The following is a 20,502-nucleotide window of genomic DNA, read 5'->3' on the forward strand; positions in this document are numbered from 1 at the left end:
CAATTTAAGCCAAACTTTTACAAAAGTTACGAAACAAATCCAAACGTTTCCCCTTTTTAGCGATTTACGCCAAACGTTATGAAACAAAGCCAAACGTTTATTACGTTACGAAACAAATCTAAACGTTTTACATTTTTAGCGATTTAAGCCAAACCTATACAAACGTTACAAAACAAAACCAAACGTTTAAAATTGTCACGACCCGATTCTCGGCATCGAGACCGGCGCTAGGGAATGGGAGTGGTTGCTCCGAAACCCGTAGCAAGCCTTAAAATACATTAAAAATCACTTAAAATTTTTCGCGGAATTCAAATCATTTTCGAACATTTTAAAATCGCAGTTTAAAACGTTCTGAAGAAAATTACCATTTAAAAACATGCACATAGTTTTCTCTTTAATTATTGCATTTTAGTTTTCAAAACCATTTCTCTATGGTTTATCATGCATCTCATGTGCATACCATCTTACTATGGTAATTACTGCATTTCACTATGCAGGCCATTTCTCTATGGACTTAACTGCATTTCACTTTGCAGATGCGTTCACCGCATTTTATTCAAGTGCAGTCGCTCGGACTTTCGCACAGCATTCACACATTACATATTATATCAGAGTTTGAGCGTTATAAAATATAAAGCATAAATAAGTCCAACGACTACTAAGGTATCACCGTTCATTATTCTAGCTACTGCAACTCTAGACACATAAAGGAAAGTCATTCTCACTTTATTCAAGCCAGGGATTTCCGGAACAAGAAATTGGAAATCCACACCTCAAACTACTCGCCTGTAAAAATATTAAATTCAACGGGGTCAGCTATAATAACTGAGTGAATGCGTACAACATGTACTAATAAACATTAATATGAAAGCAATGCATTCCAGATTACCGATTCATATGAAACCCTAAACCATGATTCATATTCCTATATGCTTTCAACACAGGAAACATAAATATTCCATTTTTTTCCATTCCATTCGGGTTAACCTTTTATTTTCCTTTGGCCGTATTTATTTTCTCTTTTTGTACTTTTAGCTAGTCAAATCCGATTACTCTTATTTTACGTATTTGAAAGTCCCAGACTCTTCTTACAATACAACGGATTTCGGCAGTACATAAATACTGTCGCCAACTTCACTTTTTTTAATAAAAGGTTCAACCTCTCAGATCTCGGCAGTTTCGCTAACTGCCTTTGGTCGTCTATATTTCGTTGCCTCTGAAGATCTGTTTCCATATGTCTAGGTCGTCGCCTGACTTCCAGACCGTCGTCCAGATTTCCACATACCATTTTCACATGCAAACACATTCTAAATGCAATACCGGTGATCACACGGCACTATTGCCGCCCAATAGTAAGCATGTTTCAATGAATCTAAATCGGTTTCAAAACTATGTATAATAGTTCATGCGATTTAAATTCAAAATAAAATAAAGCATTTGTAAATCATGTAAAGCAGTTCGCAATATTTTTAATACTAATATTTAGCAGTATAAGTTGTAAACACACTCACAGTACTCGCTTATTCCAAATATAAAAATATCACCCGTCGAATATCAAAACCTTAGCTCGCCGGTTTCCGCGACAAAACTCGCTGGATCTAATTTAGAGATTAAACATTAATAAATGTAATAAATCTAAATTCTAGGATATACTCTAGACCGACTCAACCATATAAACCACATAACTACATAACCAAATTTGATTCCGACTATCTATTTCCGTATCATCGTATTTCTTTACGATACACCACGTAATTTATTTAATTCAATGAATAAACATAGAATTATAATTCCATATAATTCTAACACACATTCAATTCACATAATTTTCTAAAATACACTTTTAAAAAATATCAACAAACATATCACAATTCAAAAATATCCAAAAATATTTTTCCGTAAAATATTTTTGACCCGGGGCTCGGCCCCCCTTATTTTCTGCCAAAAATATTTCGGCACTAACTGCTGCCAACTGAGTTTAGGACTGAGCCAACATGCTCTATCCCCTTCACTCAAACTCCGGTCACCGTATTCCGGTGGTTTTGGCCGGAAAACTCAAAAACGCTAAAAACGCTTGAAATCCATTTTAAGCCATTTTAACACCGAAATTCACCAAAATAATTTTCAAATACATTTTTAATTTTTATCTTGTAAAAACAGCAGCCCGTAATTTTTAAAATAATTATTTTCCATTATTTTAACCATTAAAACCGAAATATCAATTAATAATCAAAACCGATTATTAATCCGTCAAAACACTTCACAAAAATCATTTAAACTCCACAAATAATTATCAAACACATTTCGTAAATTTTTCATAAATATTTTCTGCCCAAAAACTAAAATGACAATTTTACCCTTTTTCATCAAATTTTAACCGAATAGAGTTATTAAAAATTAAAACCCGATTATTAAACCGCTAAAAATTCACCATTATACATTTAATTAACATCAAACACAAATATAACTCATCCATAAATAAAATTATTTCCAGAAATTAAAAATCCCTTTATTTAACATTTTTAAGCTATTTTTAAGCTTTAAAACAATTAAAAATCGAAACCCAACTAATTAAATTAACAACCGAATTAATTAACATTTTTAATCCACAAAAATTTCACTTCAAAGCATATGTAAATCTCAACATATAGATCAGCCCATAAATTAAAATAAATAATTTAATTTTCACGGAAAAATTATTTAAAACCAAAACCCATATAAACAATTACTAAAACCAACTAATTATCCATCAAACATCACATATAAACCATCCTATGCATGTTTCTAACACTTAACCAACATCAGCAACTAAAAACTAAGATTTGAGCTTGAAATTATACCTCAAACGAACATGCAAATACACCTTAACGATCTACACAATATTCCCGTCAATTTTCTTGAAGAAAGTTTTGAGAGAAAATGAAAGTATAAAGCTTGGTGTTTGTGGTTATGGTGTATTCGGCACCCACAAGAAAATGAAGAAGACAATGCATTGCTTGGGCACCAAGCTTATGTAGGGAAAATATCTAGATATTAAATCATGTTTCAATTATTTACAAGTTTGCCATTATGGCATTCTTGTAAATAATTCGAACTCTAGGGGCAAAATAATTTAACTTTCTCAAACACTCAAAAACATTAAACCATATCATATGTGCTGAGTTAAAATATTTTTGGGCCTTTAAAAATATTAAAAATAATTATTTAGACGGTTTTTAGTGAAAAATCACAAAATTCACTTTTAACACGTAAAATTGCCAAAAATCAAATTTAAGGCAAACACATACCAAATTATATTATCACACGTATAAATTCATCACGTGAATTTATTCACTATTTTCGAGGTCCTAATTAATTAAAATCGGACTCACACGAAAATAAACGCTAATAATTCTACGGGGTATTACATTCACCCCTCCTTATAAGAAATTCGTCCTCGAATTTCAAAACAAACTATTACCTTGAGCAAACAAGTGGGGATATCGTTTCCGCATATCCACCTCTGTTTCCCACGTACATTTTTCGATTGTACGGCTCCTCCAGAGCACTTTTACCATAGGTATCTCCTTACTACGGAGTTTCCTAATCTGGGTATCCACAATTTCTACCGGTTCTTCCTCATAAGATAGTTTCTCGTCTATCTCAACCTCCTGAGGTTGAATAAGTCTATGAGGGTCAGGAATATACTTTCTAAGCATCGACACGTGAAACACTGGATGTACTTGCGACATCTCAGACGGTAATGCTAACTTATAAGCTACCGCTCCTATTCGCTCAATAACCTCGTAAGGCCCTGCATATCTCGGCGCTAGCTTTCCTTTCTTTCCAAATCGGATTACACCTTTCATAGGTGATATTTTAAGAAACACAAAATCTCCGACTTGAAATTCCATATCCTTTCTCCTCATATCAGCATAGCTCTTTTGCCGACTAAATGCAGTTTCTAAACGTTGCTTAATCAACGACACTTTCTCAGACGTAATCTGAACAATTTCAGCTCCTGTCAACTTTCTTTCTCCAACTTCTTCCCAACAAATTGGAGATCTACACTTACGTCCATACAACGCCTCATACGGTGCCATTTCGATACTGGAATGATAACTATTGTTATATGAAAACTCTACTAACGGTAGATACTCATCCCAATGGCCTCCGAAATCTAAAACACACATTCTTAACATATCCTCCAAAGTCTGGATGGTCCTTTCAGACTGTCCATCCGTTTGGGGATGAAACGCTGTACTAAAATCTAAACGCGTTCCTAAAGCCTCTTGCAGATTTTGCCAAAATCGGGATGTAAAAACTGATCCTCGATCTGACACAATTGACACAGGAACTCCATGTAAACTGACTACTTTGTCAATATAAATCTGTGCCAACTTCGCTGCCGTATAGGTAACCTTGATCAGGATGAAATGAGCCGACTTTGTCATTCGATCAACGATAACCCATATCGAATCAAAACCATGTTGCGACTTAGGCAATCCAACGACGAAATCCATGGTTATTCTTTCCCATTTCCATTCTGGTACTGGTAATTGTTGCAAAAATCCAAATGGTCTCTGATGTTCCAACTTCACTTGTTGGCATATCGGACACTTAGCAATAAATTCTGCTATATCCCGTTTCATACCATACCACCAATACATCTCCTTAACATCGTGATACATCTTGGTAGAACCAGGATGAACACTATACTTAGATCCATGTGCCTCCATCATAATCCTCTGTTTCAATTCCTCTACATTTGGTACACATACCCTTGTACCAAATTTCAGAATACCACCTTTCAAATTATACTCAGAGTTCATTCCCTTTTGAACTTCTGCAATAACATGCTTTAGTTGAGGATCTGTTGTCTGAAGTTCCTTAATCTGATCATTCAATGTAGGTTTAATCGTCATTTGAGCTAACAAACTCCCCAAATATGAAACCTCTAATTGAACTCCTTGATCAAACAACGAATGCACTTCTCTAACCATTCGTCGCTTCTCAACTAAAGTAATGTGAGCTAAACTTCCTGCTGATTTTCTACTCAACGCATCAGCCACTACGTTAGCTTTGCCAGGATGATACTGTATCGTATAGTCATAATCCTTTAGCAACTCCATCCACCTCCTCTGCCTGAGATTCAACTCTCGTTGATCAAATATGTATTTCAGACTCTTGTGATCAGTGAATATTTCGCATTTTGCTCCATATAGGTAATGTCTCCAAATCTTTAATGCGAATATCACCGCTGCTAATTCTAGATCATGGGTTGGATAATTAACTTCATGCTTTTTCAACTGGCGAGAAGCATAAGCTATAACTCGTCCATGTTGCATCAGTACACATCCTAACCCGATCCTAGAAGCATCACAATAGATTGTAAGTCCATCACTACCAGAGGGTAATGCCGGAACTGGAGCTGTTGTCAAACACTCCTTCAGCTTCCGGAAACTCATTTCACATTGATCAGTCCAAATGAACTTCGCGTTCTTCTGAGTTAGCTTAGTTAATGGTGCAGACAACTTAGAAAAGTCTTGCACAAACCGTCTATAATAACCAGCTAAACCCAAGAAACTACGAATTTCTGTCACTGAACTTGGCCTTTTCCAATTCATCACAGCTTCAATCTTTTTAGGATCTACCTTAATCCCACTTTGAGATACTACATGTCCCAAAAATGCTACTTCTTCTAACCAAAACTCACACTTCGAGAATTTGGCATAAAGCTGATGATCTCTCAAAGTTTGTAACACAATCCTTAAGTGTTGCGCATGCTCCTCCTCTGTGCGCGAATAAATCAAGATATCATCTATGAACACTATCACGAATTGATCTAGAAACGGTTTAAAAATCCGATTCATCAAATCCATGAAAGCCGCTGGTGCATTTGTCAATCCAAATGACATCACCAAAAATTCATAATGACCGTATCTTGTTCTGAATGCAGTCTTTGGAATATCATCATTTCTGATCTTCAACTGATGATAACCAGACCTCAGATCAATCTTCGAAAAGTACCTCGCTCCTTGCAATTGATCGAATAAATCGTCAATTCTGGGTAAAGGATACTTATTCTTGATTGTGACCTTATTGAGTTGTCTGTAATCTATACAGAGTCTCATAGATCCATCCTTCTTCTTTACAAACAACACAGGTGCTCCCCAAGGTGAGACACTTGGTCGTATAAATCCACGATCAATCAATTCTTCTAATTGATCATTCAACTCCTTTAGTTCTGCTGGTGCCATACGATACGGAGGTATCGATATTGGACTTGTACCAGGAACTAGATCAATACAGAATTCAATCTCTCGATCTGGTGGTAATCCAGGTAACTCTTCTGGAAACACATCAGAATACTCCGACACTACTGGTACATCATTCACACTTCCAACTTCCTTCTGAATATCTCGTACCAGAGCTAAAAATCCTTGACATCCTTTACTTAACATCTTTCTCGCTTTCAAAGCCGAGACTAAACTCTTTGGGGTTTCCAACTTCTCTCCCCGAATAGAGATAAGTGCAGTTCCAGGTGCATGGAACGTCACTATCTTCTCTCTACAATCCACATTTGCATAATGTCGCGACAACCAATCCATTCCTAGGATGACGTCGAATTCTAAAACATTAAGCAACACCAAATCCGCAAGCAATTCTCGCTCTCCAATTAACACAAGACACGACGGATAAACTACAGTAACGTCTATGCTTTCGCCTACAGGTGTAGCTACTAACAATGGGTTTTTCAAAATCACAGGTTGAATTCCTAATTTTAATGCAAAACTCGACGATACAAATGAATGCGTAGCACCGGGATCAAATAAAATTGATGCATCATGCGAAGATATTGAAAATATACCTTGCACTACCGCGTTCGATGCATTCGCCTCTTGAGGATTGATCGCAAAAACTCTAGCCTGCCCTCCGCTAGCAGTTGATCCAGATCCTCGTCCGCATGTGGTCCTTCCTCCACCACGATTACCAAAACCATATTCTCTTCCACATTGTCCATTAAACACATTTTGGTTCTGTGCCTGCCCAGACACTGCCGGATATACATGTCTAGGTTGTTGAAACACTGGTTGAACAACACTAGCACTTGAACCTTGTGGTCCAGACATAGGACATTCTCTTGAGAAATGACCTTGCTGTCCACACGTGAAACAACCTCTCGTCATAAAGCATACCCCAAAATGCTTCCTTCCACAAGTATTACATAGTGGTACTGTTCCTCCTGAACTTCGTCCACTAGAACTTGATCCAGACATACTGAACCTCCTATCTTTCTTTCCTTTCTTAAATCCTTTACGATATGGTCCAATGAACCTATTCGTATTCGAACTAGCAGTTCCTTCTCTTACGAGCTCACCAGAAACATTGATCTTTCCAAATTGGATCAAAGTACTTTCCATCTGGCGTGCACTATCGATGATTTGCACCAAATCCTTCCTAACATCAGATAGCAATCCAATATATTCGGGTCCTAGCCCCTTAATAAACCTTGAATTCACCCTATCTCTATCCAACATCAGATCAGGTGTGAATCGACTCAATCTTGTGAACTCCGTCACATACTCCTGCACCGTCTTTCCTATCTTATTCAGATTCAACAGTTTCTCTCGATAATTCTCCATTACTGAAAACGGCAGAAAGAATTCCTTAAATCGAGTGACAAATTCATTCCAAGTCATCTCTCCCATACTTGGTTGAATATGCCTTTGAAACCAATCCTTCGCAGATCCTTTTACTGACATCTCCACCATCAGTATAGACTGTCTTTCACTAGCATTAAGACGTCTAGCATTCATCTCTACTTCCTCTAAGAAATCTAACGCATCGTTTGATCCATCAAACTTCATGGGCTTGAGCCTCATGTAAGCCATACCGAGATCACGATCAACATTAGCACCAACTCTCTGCTGTTGGTAATCCAACTGCTCTCTGTGCATATTCTGCACTTCCACTTGATTCGTTTGCATGGCTGCTATGCCAACTAAAAATTGTTCGAAATCAAAGCCCGGAATATTAAAATTTGGCCCACGACCTCGACCACGTCCACGTCCACGACCACGACCTTCGCCTGCTGCGGGTATCGCATCGTTATGAACGGACTCCTCATCATGAACATTCTCCTCTTGAACGTTTTCCTCATGCTGATCAGCCATTCTGATCAAAGCATATCATCTATTAAGAATCTTATCTAACGTTCTAATCGTATACTATCAGGCTCTACTTACTCCTAACAAGCATAAAGACTCGATCCTAGAGCGAAGCTGAGAATATTTAAAACAAATGATGACTTAACAAATGACATGACAGAAACTTATATGTTGCAGTAGACTCTATATCAATCTATCAATCCTTAGCTAGATTATCCTAGTGCCAAGATACCTAGGAATCAAAAACATCATAGGGTTCCTTTCACATATTAGTAATGGTTTAAGCCTATAAACCATCACTTTGATATCAAACTCAACAATGGCCCACTTTTCGACCATTGCTCTGATACCACCTTTGTCACGACCCGATTCTCGGCATCGAGACCGGCGCTAGGGAATGGGAGTGGTTGCTCCGAAACCCGTAGCAAGCCTTAAAATACATTAAAAATCACTTAAAATTTTTCGCGGAATTCAATTCATTTTCGAACATTTTAAAATCGCAGTTTAAAACGTTCTGAAGAAAATTACCATTTAAAAACATGCACATAATTTTCTCTTTAATTATTGCATTTTAGTTTTCAAAATCATTTCTCTATGGTTTATCATGCATCTCATGTGCATACCATCTTACTACATTACTGCATTTCACTATGCAGGCCATTTCTCTATGGACTTAACTGCATTTCACTTTGCAGATGCGTTCACCGCATTTTATTCAAGTGCAGTCGCTCGGACTTTCGCACAGCATTCACACATTACATATTATATCAGAGTTTGAGCGTTATAAAATATAAAGCATAAATAAGTCCAACGACTACTAAGGTATCACCGTTCATTATTCTAGCTACTGCAACTCTAGACACATAAAGGAAAGTCATTCTCACTTTATTCAAGCCAGGGATTTCCGGAACAAGAAATTGGAAATCCACACCTCAAACTACTCGCCTGTAAAAATATTAAATTCAACGGGGTCAGTTATAAAAACTGAGTGAATGCGTACAACATGTACTAATAAACATTAATATGAAAGCAATGCATTCCAGATTACCGATTCATATGAAACCCTAAACCATGATTCATGTTCCTATATGCTTTCAACACAGGAAACATAAATATTCCATTTTTTTTTCCATTCCATTCGGGTTAACCTTTTATTTTCCTTTGGCCATATTTATTTTCTCTTTTTGTACTTTTAGCCAGTCAAATCCGATTACTCTTATTTTACGTATTTGAAAGTCCCAGACTCTTCTTACAATACAACGGATTTCGGCAGTACATAAATACTGTCGCCAATTTTACTTTTTTTAATAAAAGGTTCAACCTCTCAGATCTCGGCAGTTTCGCTAACTGCCTTTGATCGTCTATATTCCGTTGCCTCTGAAGATCTGTTTCCATATGTCTAGGCCGTCGCCTGACTTCCAGACCGTCGTCCAGATTTCCACATACCATTTTCACATGCAAACACATTCTAAATGCAATACCGGTGATCACACAGCACTATTGCCGCCTAATAGTAAGCATGTTTCAATGAATCTAAATCGGTTTCAAAACTATGTATAATAGTTCATGCGATTTAAATTCAAAATAAAATAAAGCATTTGCAAATCATGTAAAGCAGTTCGCGATATTTTTAATACTAATATTTAGCAGTATAAGTTGTAAACACACTCACAGTACTCGCTTATTCCAAATATAAAAATATCACCCGTCGAATATCAAAACCTTTGCTCACCGGTTTCCGCGACAAAACTCGATGGATCTAATTTAGAGATTAAACATTAATAAATGTAATAACTCTAAATTCTAGGATATACTCTAGACCGACTCAACCATATAAACCACATAACTACATAACCAAATTTGATTCCGACTATCTATTTCCGTATCATCGTATTTCTATACGATACACCACGTAGTTTATTTAATTCAATAAATAAACATAGAATTATAATTCCATATAATTCTAACACACATTCAATTCACATAGTTTTCTAAAATACACTTTTAGAAAATATCAACAAACATATCACAATTCAAAAATATCCAAAAATATTTTTCCGTAAAATATTTTTGACCCGGGGCTCGTCCCCCCCTTATTTTCTGCCAAAACCATTTCGGCACTAACTGCTGCCAACTGAGTTTAGGACTGAGCCAACATGCTCTATCCCCTTCACTCAAACTCCGGTCACCGTATTCCGGTGGTTTTGGCCGGAAAACTCAAAAACGCTAAAAACGCTTAAAAATCCATTTTAAGCCATTTTAACACCGAAATTCACCAAAATCATTTTCAAATACATTTTTAATTTTTATCTTGTAAAAACAGCAGCCCGTAATTTTTAAAATAATTATTTTCCATTATTTTAACCATTAAACCCGAAATATCAATTAATAATCAAAACCGATTATTAATCCGTCAAAACACTTCACAAAAATCATTTAAACTCCACAAATAATTATCAAACACATTTCATAAATATTTCATAAATATTTTCTGCCCAGAAACTAAAATGACAGTTTTACCCTTTTTCATCAAATTTTAACCGAATAGAGTTATTAAAAATTAAAACCCGATTATTAAACCGCTAAAAATTCACCATTATACATTTAATTAACATCAACCACAAATATAACTCATCCATAAATAAAATTATTTCCAGAAATTAAAGATCCCTTTATTTACCATTTTAAGCTATTTTTAAGCTTTAAAACAATTAAAAATCGGAACCCAACTAATTAAATTAACAACCGAATTAATTAACATTTTTAATCCACAAAAATTTCACTTCAAAGCATATGTAAATCTCAACATATAGATCAGCCCAGAAATTAAAATAAATAATTTAATTTTCACGGAAAAATTATTTAAAACCAAAACCCATATAAACAATTACTAAAACCAACTAATTATCCATCAAACATCACATATAAACCATCCTATGCATGTTTCTAACACTTAACCAACATCAGCAACTAAAAACTAAGATTTGAGCTTGAAATTATACCTCAAACGAACATGCAAATACACCTTAACGATCTACACAATATTCCCGTCAATTTTCGTGAAGAAAGTTTTGAGAGAAAATGAAAGTATAAAGCTTGGTGTTTGTGGTTATGGTGTATTCGACACCCACAAGAAAATGAAGAAGACAATGCATTGCTTGGGCACCAAGCTTATGTAGGGAAAATATCTAGATATTAAATCATGTTTCAATTATTTACAAGTTTGCCATTATGGCATTCTTGTAAATAATTCGAACTCTAGGGGCAAAATAATTTAACTTTCTCAAACACTCAAAAACATTAAACCATATCATATGGGCTGAGTTAAAATATTTTTGGGCCTTTAAAAATATTAAAAATAATTATTTTGACGGTTTTTAGTGAAAAATCACAAAATTCACTTTTAACACGTAAAATTGCCAAAAATCAAATTTAAGGCAAACACATACCAAATCATATTATCACACGTATAAATTCATCACGTGAATTTATTCACTATTTTCGAGGTCCTAATTAATTAAAATCGGACTCACACGAAAATAAACGCTAATAATTCTACGGGGTATTACAAAAACGTTACAAAACAAATCCAAACGTTCACATTATTAGCGATTTAAGCGAAATCTTTACACACGTTACGAAACAAAGACAAGCGTTTCCCCTATTTAGCAATTTAAGCCAAAAGTTTACAAATGTTACGAAAAAATCCAAGCGTTTCACCTTTTTAGCAATTTAAGCCTAAAGTGTACAAAGGGTACGAAACAAATCCAAACTTTTCACCTTTTTAGCGATTTAAGCCAAGCGTTTACAAACGTTACAAAACAAATCCAAAAGGTGAAACGTTTGTAGTTGTTTCGTAATGTTTGTAAATGTTTGGCTAAAATTGTTAAAAAGGTGAAATGTTTGGATTTGTTTTGTAGCGTTTGTAAACGTTTGGCTTAAATTACTAAAAAAGTGAAAAGCTTGGATTTGGTTCGGAACGTTTGTAAACGTATTGCTTAAATTGCTAAAAAAGTGAAACGTTTGGATTTGTTTTGCAACGTTTGTAAACGTTTGGCTTAAATTCCTAAAAAGGTGAAACGCTAGGTTTTGTTTTCGTAACATTTGTGAAGGTTTGGCTTAAATCTCTAAAAATGTGCAACGTTGGGATTTGTTTCGTAACGTTTTAAACGTTTGGTTTTATTTCGTAACGTTTGTAAATGTTTGGCTTCAATCGCTAAAAAGGTGAAACACTTGGGTTTGTTTTGAAACCTTTTTAATCGTTTGGCTTATATTGCCAAAAAGGCGACACATTTGGATTTGTTTCGCAACGTTTGTAAACGTTTGGCTTAGGTTGATTTGTTTTGGTTTGATTTTTTATTTTTATTTTAATTAAATTTTAATAGTTGTAAGGGTGTTTTGGGTTTTTCAGTTTTTTTAGACATTTTGTCACATGTCAAATGACACGTGGCGTCGTCTTTTTTTTCTTAGAATTGTAGCAACCAAAAAAAGACGGCGCTTAGGGGTATTTTCGTCCAGAAGGACTGTGAATGAGCGCCGCCATAAAGGTTGAGGGGTTTAGGGAAGGTTTTGAAAGTATAAGTGGTTTACGGAAGCATAGGGTAAAGGTCGAGGACCATTGATGATTATTATCCGCTACTGCATTATACTAAACTTCATTATTGGCTTTGTTATGGAAAAAGATGAATTGTGCTGGGTTTTGGGCGGTAATTTTCAAAGAGATGGGACTAAATGTGTTGGCTATGTGGGTTACTTTGTTTCAAATTAGGAACTTGTTATATAATAGGTTTAGGGAATGTTGGATTTTGTTTTAATTTCCAATTGAAATTGGGCCAAGTTTAGGCCAATAGATTTTAAATTTATTTTTTTATTTGGTTTATTAATTAAAGATTATCGATTAAATATCGATTTTAAAATCGGACTCTCTATTATCGTTTTGACCTCTAAATTATTATTTCAATTATTTTTTTATTAAGTGTTTTGACAATTTTAATCCTAAAACGATAATTATATATATGTATGTATATATGTATGTATGTATGTATGTATGTATGTATGTATGTATTTAAAAAAAACTAAATTCATATAATTACTTGGGTAATTATTGTTAAATTTAAATTTTGTCTTGACGTGCCAAATTGACTAATTTACGTTTTATCTTTTAATTATTATTTTTAACTTATTTTAGTTAAGTAATTTTTCGGTAACTATTGGTTACTTGTGTTTAAGTTATTGAGTTCCGTTTTAATATTTAATTATTATTTTATCAATAAATATTATTTTGGAATTATAAACTATGGTTTATAATTTTGATAAAATATTTGGGTCGGGTTAGACTTGCGTCGCCCGACGTGTGAGGTAAATTGGTAGTTATCGGTAACTCAACTAACCCACTATTTGGAAATTAATTATTATTTAAAGACTATTAAATAATATTTATGAAATGGACTTTTAAGCGAGAACTCAATAGACTTGTATTAATTGTGCATTGTTACCTTTTGGGTATTTTGTGTTGTTCTGTATTGTGTTATTCCGACATGTTATTTGCGGTAGTCCTACGTGGTGTCTAGTGCTCTCAAGATTTAGGGTCTGTTTTAATAATTATATTATTTCTCTAGACCCGACTACTGTTCGTGCTTCAGAGGCGAACCACGATTAGTTGTTTGCCGGTTATCACGTGGATTACCAAGTAGAGAGTTTGTACTTACTATTTACCGCTTTATTAAGTAAATTGTTATTTTAATATTAAATATATATACTGTACGTATATTTCGAACAGTTTTTATATTATGGCTCTTAGTTGAAACATGCTACCTAATGGGCATCATTAGAACTGCGTGCGCACCGGTAATGATCTGGGTAAGGTATATATGGAAATGTGGTAACTCAGTGTGAGCAAAGCTCTCGGGACCAAATTGAGTAACTCGGTGTAGATCAGCTCTCGGGACTCTGGATATGGTATAAGTGTGGTCAGTGATAACTCGGTGTAGCTCAGCTCTCGGGACCAGGCCTATTGGATTATGTATATTATTTAGAATTGTGGATGAGGGTTCCAACTATTAATGGTAGTATCGTTATTAAATGTTTTAAACGGTTTTAAAGTTTTTTCACTTGATAAATGTAAATAGTGGTATAAACTCATCTCAGTATATCCGACCCCGTTTTTTTTCCAATTTTTCTCAGGGTTATGATCTGAGAGAGTCCAGTGATCTCCGTCTTTACTTCTCGGAGGTTTCATTTATTTTTATAAACTGTCAAACTATTTTATTCTTAGACCGCAGTAGTAACTTGACGTCTTTATTTTATTCTAGTTGTTGTCGGATTGGTCCGACTGGATTATTATTGTTTTGGCATGTTATATGATTATTCAGGATTATTTATGTTATGTCTATTTCAGACCAGTATTGGAAAGCATGTTATTTTAAATGTGGAATATTATAACTGCTATTGCCCCGAGCATTGGTTTTCAGCAGGTTTATTGTAATTGTATTTTATAAGGAAGGCTAGCTACAGGTGTTGGTACTACATTACCCATGCCCTAGCGCCGGTCACGATTCATGAAAATGGGTCGTGACACGTTTGGTTTTATTTCATAACGTTTAGCTTAAATTTCTAAAAAGGTGAAACGTTTATTTCGTAATATTTGTAAACGTTTGGCTTTAATCGCTAAAAAAGTGAAACGTTCGGATTTGATTAGTAAAGTTCTAAACGTTTGGCTTAAATCGCTAAAAAGGTGAAATGTTTGGTTTTGTTTCGTAACGTTTGTAAACATTTGGCTTAAATTGCTAAAAAGGTGAAGCGTTTGTTTATTTCGTAACGTTTTAAACATTTGGCTTAAATCGCTAAAAATGTTACGTTTGGATTTGTTTAGTAATATTTTAAACTTTTGGCTTAAATCGCTAAAAAGGTGAAACGTAAAGCCAAACATTTGGATTGATTTCGTAACCTTTGTAAATGTTTGGCTTAAATAGCTGAAAATGGTGAAACGTTTGGATTTGTTTCGTAATGTTTTAAACGTTTGGATTTGTTTCGTATTCTTTTAAACGTTTTGATTTGTTTCATAATGTTTTAAACGTTTCCTTTTATTTCGTAATGTTAACGAACGTTTGAATTTGTTTCATAACGTTTTAAACGTTTGGCTTAAATTGCTAAATAGGTGAAACATTTGGATTTGATTCGTAACGTTTGAAAACATTTGGTTTAAATCTCTAAAAAGGTGAAACGTTTGGATTTGTTTTGTAACGTTTGTAAATGTTTGGCTTAAATCGCTAATAAGGGGAAATGTTTGGATTTTTGTCTTAACATTTTAAAGTTTTGCTTTGTTTCGTAACGTTTTAAGCGTTTGGATTAGTTTCGTAACGTACTAAACGTTTGGATTTATTTCGTAAAATTTTAAAAGTTTGGCTTAAATCGCTAAAAAGGTGAAACATTTGTTTTTTTTGTAATGTTTGTAAACAAATCCAAATGTTTGGCTTAAATCGCTAAAAACGTGAACCGTTTGGATTTGTTTCGTAACGTTTTAAACGTTTGGCTTAAATCGATAAAAAGGGAAAATGTTTGGTTTTGTTTCATACTGTTTGTAAACGTTTGGGTTAAATTGTTCAAAAGGTGAAACATTTGTTTCATAATGTTTGTAAACGTTTGGCTTAAATTGCTAGAAAGGTGAAACATTTGTTTGTTTCATAACGTTTTACACGTTTGGCTTAAATCGCTAAAAAGGTAAAACGTTTGGTTTTGTTTCGTAACGTTTGTAAACATTTGGCTTAAATTGCTACAAGTTGAAACGTTTGTTTTGTAACGTTTGTAAATATTTGGCTTAACTTGCTAAAAAGGGGAAACATTTGTTTTGTTTCCTAATGTTTTGAACGTTGGGCTTAAATTGCCAAAAAGGTGAAACGTTTGAATTTGTTTTGTAACGTTTTTAAACATTTGGCTTAAATCGCTAAAAAGGTGAAACATTTGGATTTTTTTCTTAATGTTTTAAACGTTTGGATTGGTTTCGTAACGTTTTAAATGTTTGGCTTAAATCGCTAAAAAGGTGAAACGTTTGAATTTGTTTCGTAACGTTTTAAACGTTTGTAGACCTTGTTTGGTTTTGTTTCGTAATATTAACAAACATTACGAAACCAATCCAAATGTTTAAAACGTTACGAAACAAACGTATGGATTTGTTTCGTAACGTTTGTAAACGTTGCGCTTAAATCACATTTGGCTGAAATCGCTAAAAAGGTGAAACGTATGGATTTGTTTAGTAATGTTTTAAACGTTTTAATTTGTTTCGTGATGTTTTAAAGGTTTGGTTTTGTTTCGTAACGTTTACAAACATTTGGATTTGTTTCGTAATGTTTTAAACGTTTGGCTTAAATTGCTACAAAGGTGAAACATTTGGATTTATTTTGTAATGTTTGTAAACATTTGGTTGAAATATCTAAAAAGGTAAAACATTTTGATTTATTTTGTAACGTTTGTAAACGTTTGGATGCTAAAAAGGCGAAACATTTGGATTTGTGCCGTAACATTTGTAAACGTTTGGCTTAAATCTCGAAAAAGGTGAAACGTTTGAATTTGTTTCGTAACGTTTGTAAACGTTTGGCATCAATCGCTAAAAAGGTGAAACATTTGGATTTGTTTCGTAACGTTTTAAAACGTTTGGCTTAAATCGCTAAAAAGGTGAAACGTTTAGCTTTATTTCGTAACGTTTGTAAACAAATCAAAAAATCTGGCTTAGATCCCTAAAAACGAGAAATGTTTGGATTTGTTTCGTAACGTTTGTAAACATTTGGCTTAAATTGTTAAAAGGTGAAACGTTTGTTTTGTAACGTTAGTAAACATTTGGCTTAAATTGCTAAAAAGGGGAAACGTTTGGATTTGTTTTGTAACGTTTGTAAACATTTGGCTTAAATCGCTAAAAAAGTGAAACGTTTAGATTTTTTTCTTAACGTTTAAAACGTTTGGATTGGTTTCGTAACGTTTTAAATGTTTGGCTTAAATCGCTAAAAAGGTGAAACGTTTGAATTTATTTCGTAACGTTTTAAACGTTTGTAAACCTTATTTGGTTTTGTTTCGTAACGTTTACAAACATTACGAAACCAATCCAAACGTTTAAAACGTTACGAAACAAACGTCTGGATTTGTTTCGTAACGTTTGTAAACATTTGGCTTAAATCGCTAAAAAGGTGAAACGTTTGGATTTGTTTGGTAATGTTTTAAACGTTTTGATTTGTTTCGTAATGTTTTAAAGGTTTGGTTTTGTTTCGCAACGGTTACAAACATTTGGATTTGTTTCGTAACGTTTTTAACGTTTGGCTTAAACTGCTACAAAGGTGAAACGTTTGGATTTATTTTGTAATGTTTGTAAACGTTTGGTTGAAATATCTAAAAAGGTAAAACGTTTTGATTTGTTTTGTAATGTTTGTAAACATTTGGCTGCTAAAAAGGCGAAACATTTGGATTTGTGCCGTAACGTTTGTAAACGTTTGGCTTAAATCGCGAAAAAGGTGAAACGTTTGAATTTGTTTCGTAACGTTTGTAAACGTTTGGTATCAATCGCTAAAAAGGTGAAACGTTTGGATTTGTTTTGTAACGTTATAAAACGTTTGGCTTAAATTGCTAAAAAGGGGAAACGTTTAGCTTTATTTCGTAACGTTTGTAAACAAATCCAAACATTTGGCTTAGATAGCTAAAAAAGTGAAATGTTTGGAATGGTTTCGTAATGTTTGTAAACGTTTACCTTAAATCGCGAAAAAGGTGAAACGTTTGAATTTGTTTCGTAACGTTTGTAAATGTTTGGCATCAATTGCCAAAAAGGTGAAACGTTTGGATTTGTTTCGTAACGTTTGGCTTAAATTGCTAAAAGGTGAAATGTTTAGCTTTATTTTGTAACGTTTGTAAACAAATCCAAACATTTGGCTTAGATCGCTAAAAAAGTGAAACGTTTGGAATGGTTTCATAATGTTTGTAAAGGTTTACCTTAAATCGCGAAAAAGGTGAAAAGTTTGAATTTGTTTCGTAACGTTTGTAAATGTTTGGCATCAATCGCCAAAAAGGTGAAACGTTTGGATTTGTTTCGTAACGTTTGGCTTAAATTGCTAAAAAGGTGAAACGTTTAGCTTTATTTCTTAACGTTTGTAAACAAATCCAAACATTTGGCTTAGATCGCTAAAAACGTGAAACGTTTGGATTTGTTTCGTAACGTTTGTAAACGTTTGGCTTATATTGCAAAAAAGGTGAAACGTTTGTTTCGTATTGTTTGTAAACGTTTGGCTTAAATCCCCAAAAAGGTGAAACGTTTGTTTGTTTCCTAACGTTTAAAACGTTTGGCTTAAATCGATAAAAAGGAGAAACGTTTGGTTTTGTTTTGAAATGTTTGTAAACGTTTGGCTTAAATTGATAATAAGGTTAAACATTTGTAAACGTTTGGCTTAAATTGCTAAAAAGGTGAAATGTTTGTTTTGTTTCGTAATGTTTTAAACGTTTGGCATAAATTTCTAAAAAGAGGAAATGTTTGGATTTGTTTTGTAACGTTTGTAATCGTTTGGATTGGTTTCGTAACGTTTTAAATGTTTTGTTTAAATCGCTAAAAGGGTGAAACGTTTGGATTTGTTTCGTAACCCTTTAAACGTTTGGATTGGGTTTGTAACATTTGTAAACGTTTGGCATAGATCGCTAAAAATGTGAAACGTTTGGATTTGTTTCGTACGTTTTAATCGTTTGGATTGGATTCGTTTGGCTTAAATCGTAAATAAGATTAAACGTTTGGATTTGTTTCGTAACGTTTGTAAATGTTGGCTTAAATCGCTATAAAGGTGAAACGTTTGGATTTGTTTCGTAATGTATTAAACGTGTGTTTCACATTTTTAGCAATTTAAGCAAAACGTTTACAAACGTTACGAAACAAAACCAAACGTTCCCCCTTTTTAGCGGTTTAAGCCAAAACTTTAAAACGTGACAAAACCAATCCAAACGTTTACAAACGTTACGAAACAAATCCAAATGTTTCTCCTTTTTAGCGATTTAAGCCAAACGTTTACAAACATAAAGAAACAAATCCAAAAGTTTCACCTTTTTAGCGATTTAAGCCAAAACGTTAACAAACGTTACGAAACAAATCCAAACGTTTCCCCTTTTTAGCAATTTAAGCCAAATGTTATGAAACAAATAGAAACTTTTCCCCTTTTTAGCAATTTAAGCCAAACGTTTAAAACGTTACAAAACAAATCTAAACTTTTCCCCTCTTTAGCGATTTAAGCCAAACGTTTAAAACGTTACGAAACCAATCCAAACATCTAAAAAGTTATGAAACCAATCCAAACGTTTAAAACGTTATGAAACTAATGTAAACATTTCACCTATTTAGCGATTTAAGCAAAATATTTAAAACGTTACGAAACCAATCCAAACGTCTAAAACATTACGAAACAAATCCAAACGTTTACAAAGGTTACGAAACAAATCCAAACGTTTCACCTTTTTAGCTATTTAATCCAAACATTTACAAAAGTTATAAAACCAATCCAAACATTTAAAACGTTACGAAAAACTCCAAATGTTTCCCCTTTTAGCGATTTCATAACGTTTGTAAACGTTTGGTTTAAACGCTAAAAAGGGGAAACGTTTGGTTTTGTTTTGTAACGTTTGTAAACGTTTGGCTTAGATCGCTTAAAAGTGTGAAACATTTTGTTTTGTTTCGTATTGTTTGTAAACGTTTGGCTTCAATCTCTAAAAAGGTGAAACGTTTGGATTTGTTTCATAACGTTTGTAAACGTTTGGCTTAAATTTCTAAAAAGGTGAAAAGTTTAGATTTGTTTCGTAACGTTTGTAAACGTTTGGCTTAAATCGCTAATAATGTGAAATGTTTGAATTTGTTTCGTAACGTTTTAAACCTTTGAATTGGTTTTATAATGTTTTAAACGTTTGGCTTAAATCGCTAAAAAGGTGAAACGTTTGGTTTTATTTCGTAATGTTTGTAAACGTTTCGCTTCAATCGCTAAAAAGGTGAAATGTTTGGTTTTGTTTCGTAACGTTTGCCTTAAATCGCTAAAAATGCGAAACTGTCACGATCCAATTTCAAGGATCGCGGCCGGCGCTTGGGTATGGGTATGGTCGTACCAAAACCCGTAGCAAGCCTTGCGGATAATCATACAACATATAAACATGCAAGAAAACCAGTGCTCGGGGGCAGCTGAGACTCCAACCTAAGTGCAGCAGTTTATATCACAACTTAAATAATAACTTAAATATCTGATGCTCGGCTAAAGCCCGAGACTCAACAGCATGCCTTATATATAACATATAAACCAAAGTATAACATGCCAAAGTTAATAACAAAACAATCGGACCAATCCGACAAAAT

At 34.0% G+C, this 20,502-nt stretch overlaps 1 long non-coding RNA gene across 2 annotated transcripts; it reads right to left on the minus strand.

The window, feature by feature from the left end:
* Positions 1 to 453: 453 nt before the first annotated feature.
* Positions 454 to 2,888, minus strand: LOC126671709 (uncharacterized). 2 transcript variants are annotated; one of them, XR_007639088.1, is made up of 2 exons: positions 2,841 to 2,888; positions 454 to 786 (listed from the first exon to the last, which is right to left on the minus strand). It is a non-coding gene; the product is annotated as an uncharacterized LOC126671709 (long non-coding RNA). The 2 variants fall into 2 exon arrangements; XR_008790471.1 differs by lacking the exon at positions 2,841 to 2,888 and adding an exon at positions 1,512 to 1,587.
* Positions 2,889 to 20,502: the final 17,614 nt, after the last annotated feature.

This window comes from Mercurialis annua, linkage group LG3 (genome assembly GCF_937616625.2).
Source record: "Mercurialis annua linkage group LG3, ddMerAnnu1.2, whole genome shotgun sequence".
NCBI classification, from domain to species: domain Eukaryota; kingdom Viridiplantae; phylum Streptophyta; class Magnoliopsida; order Malpighiales; family Euphorbiaceae; genus Mercurialis; species Mercurialis annua.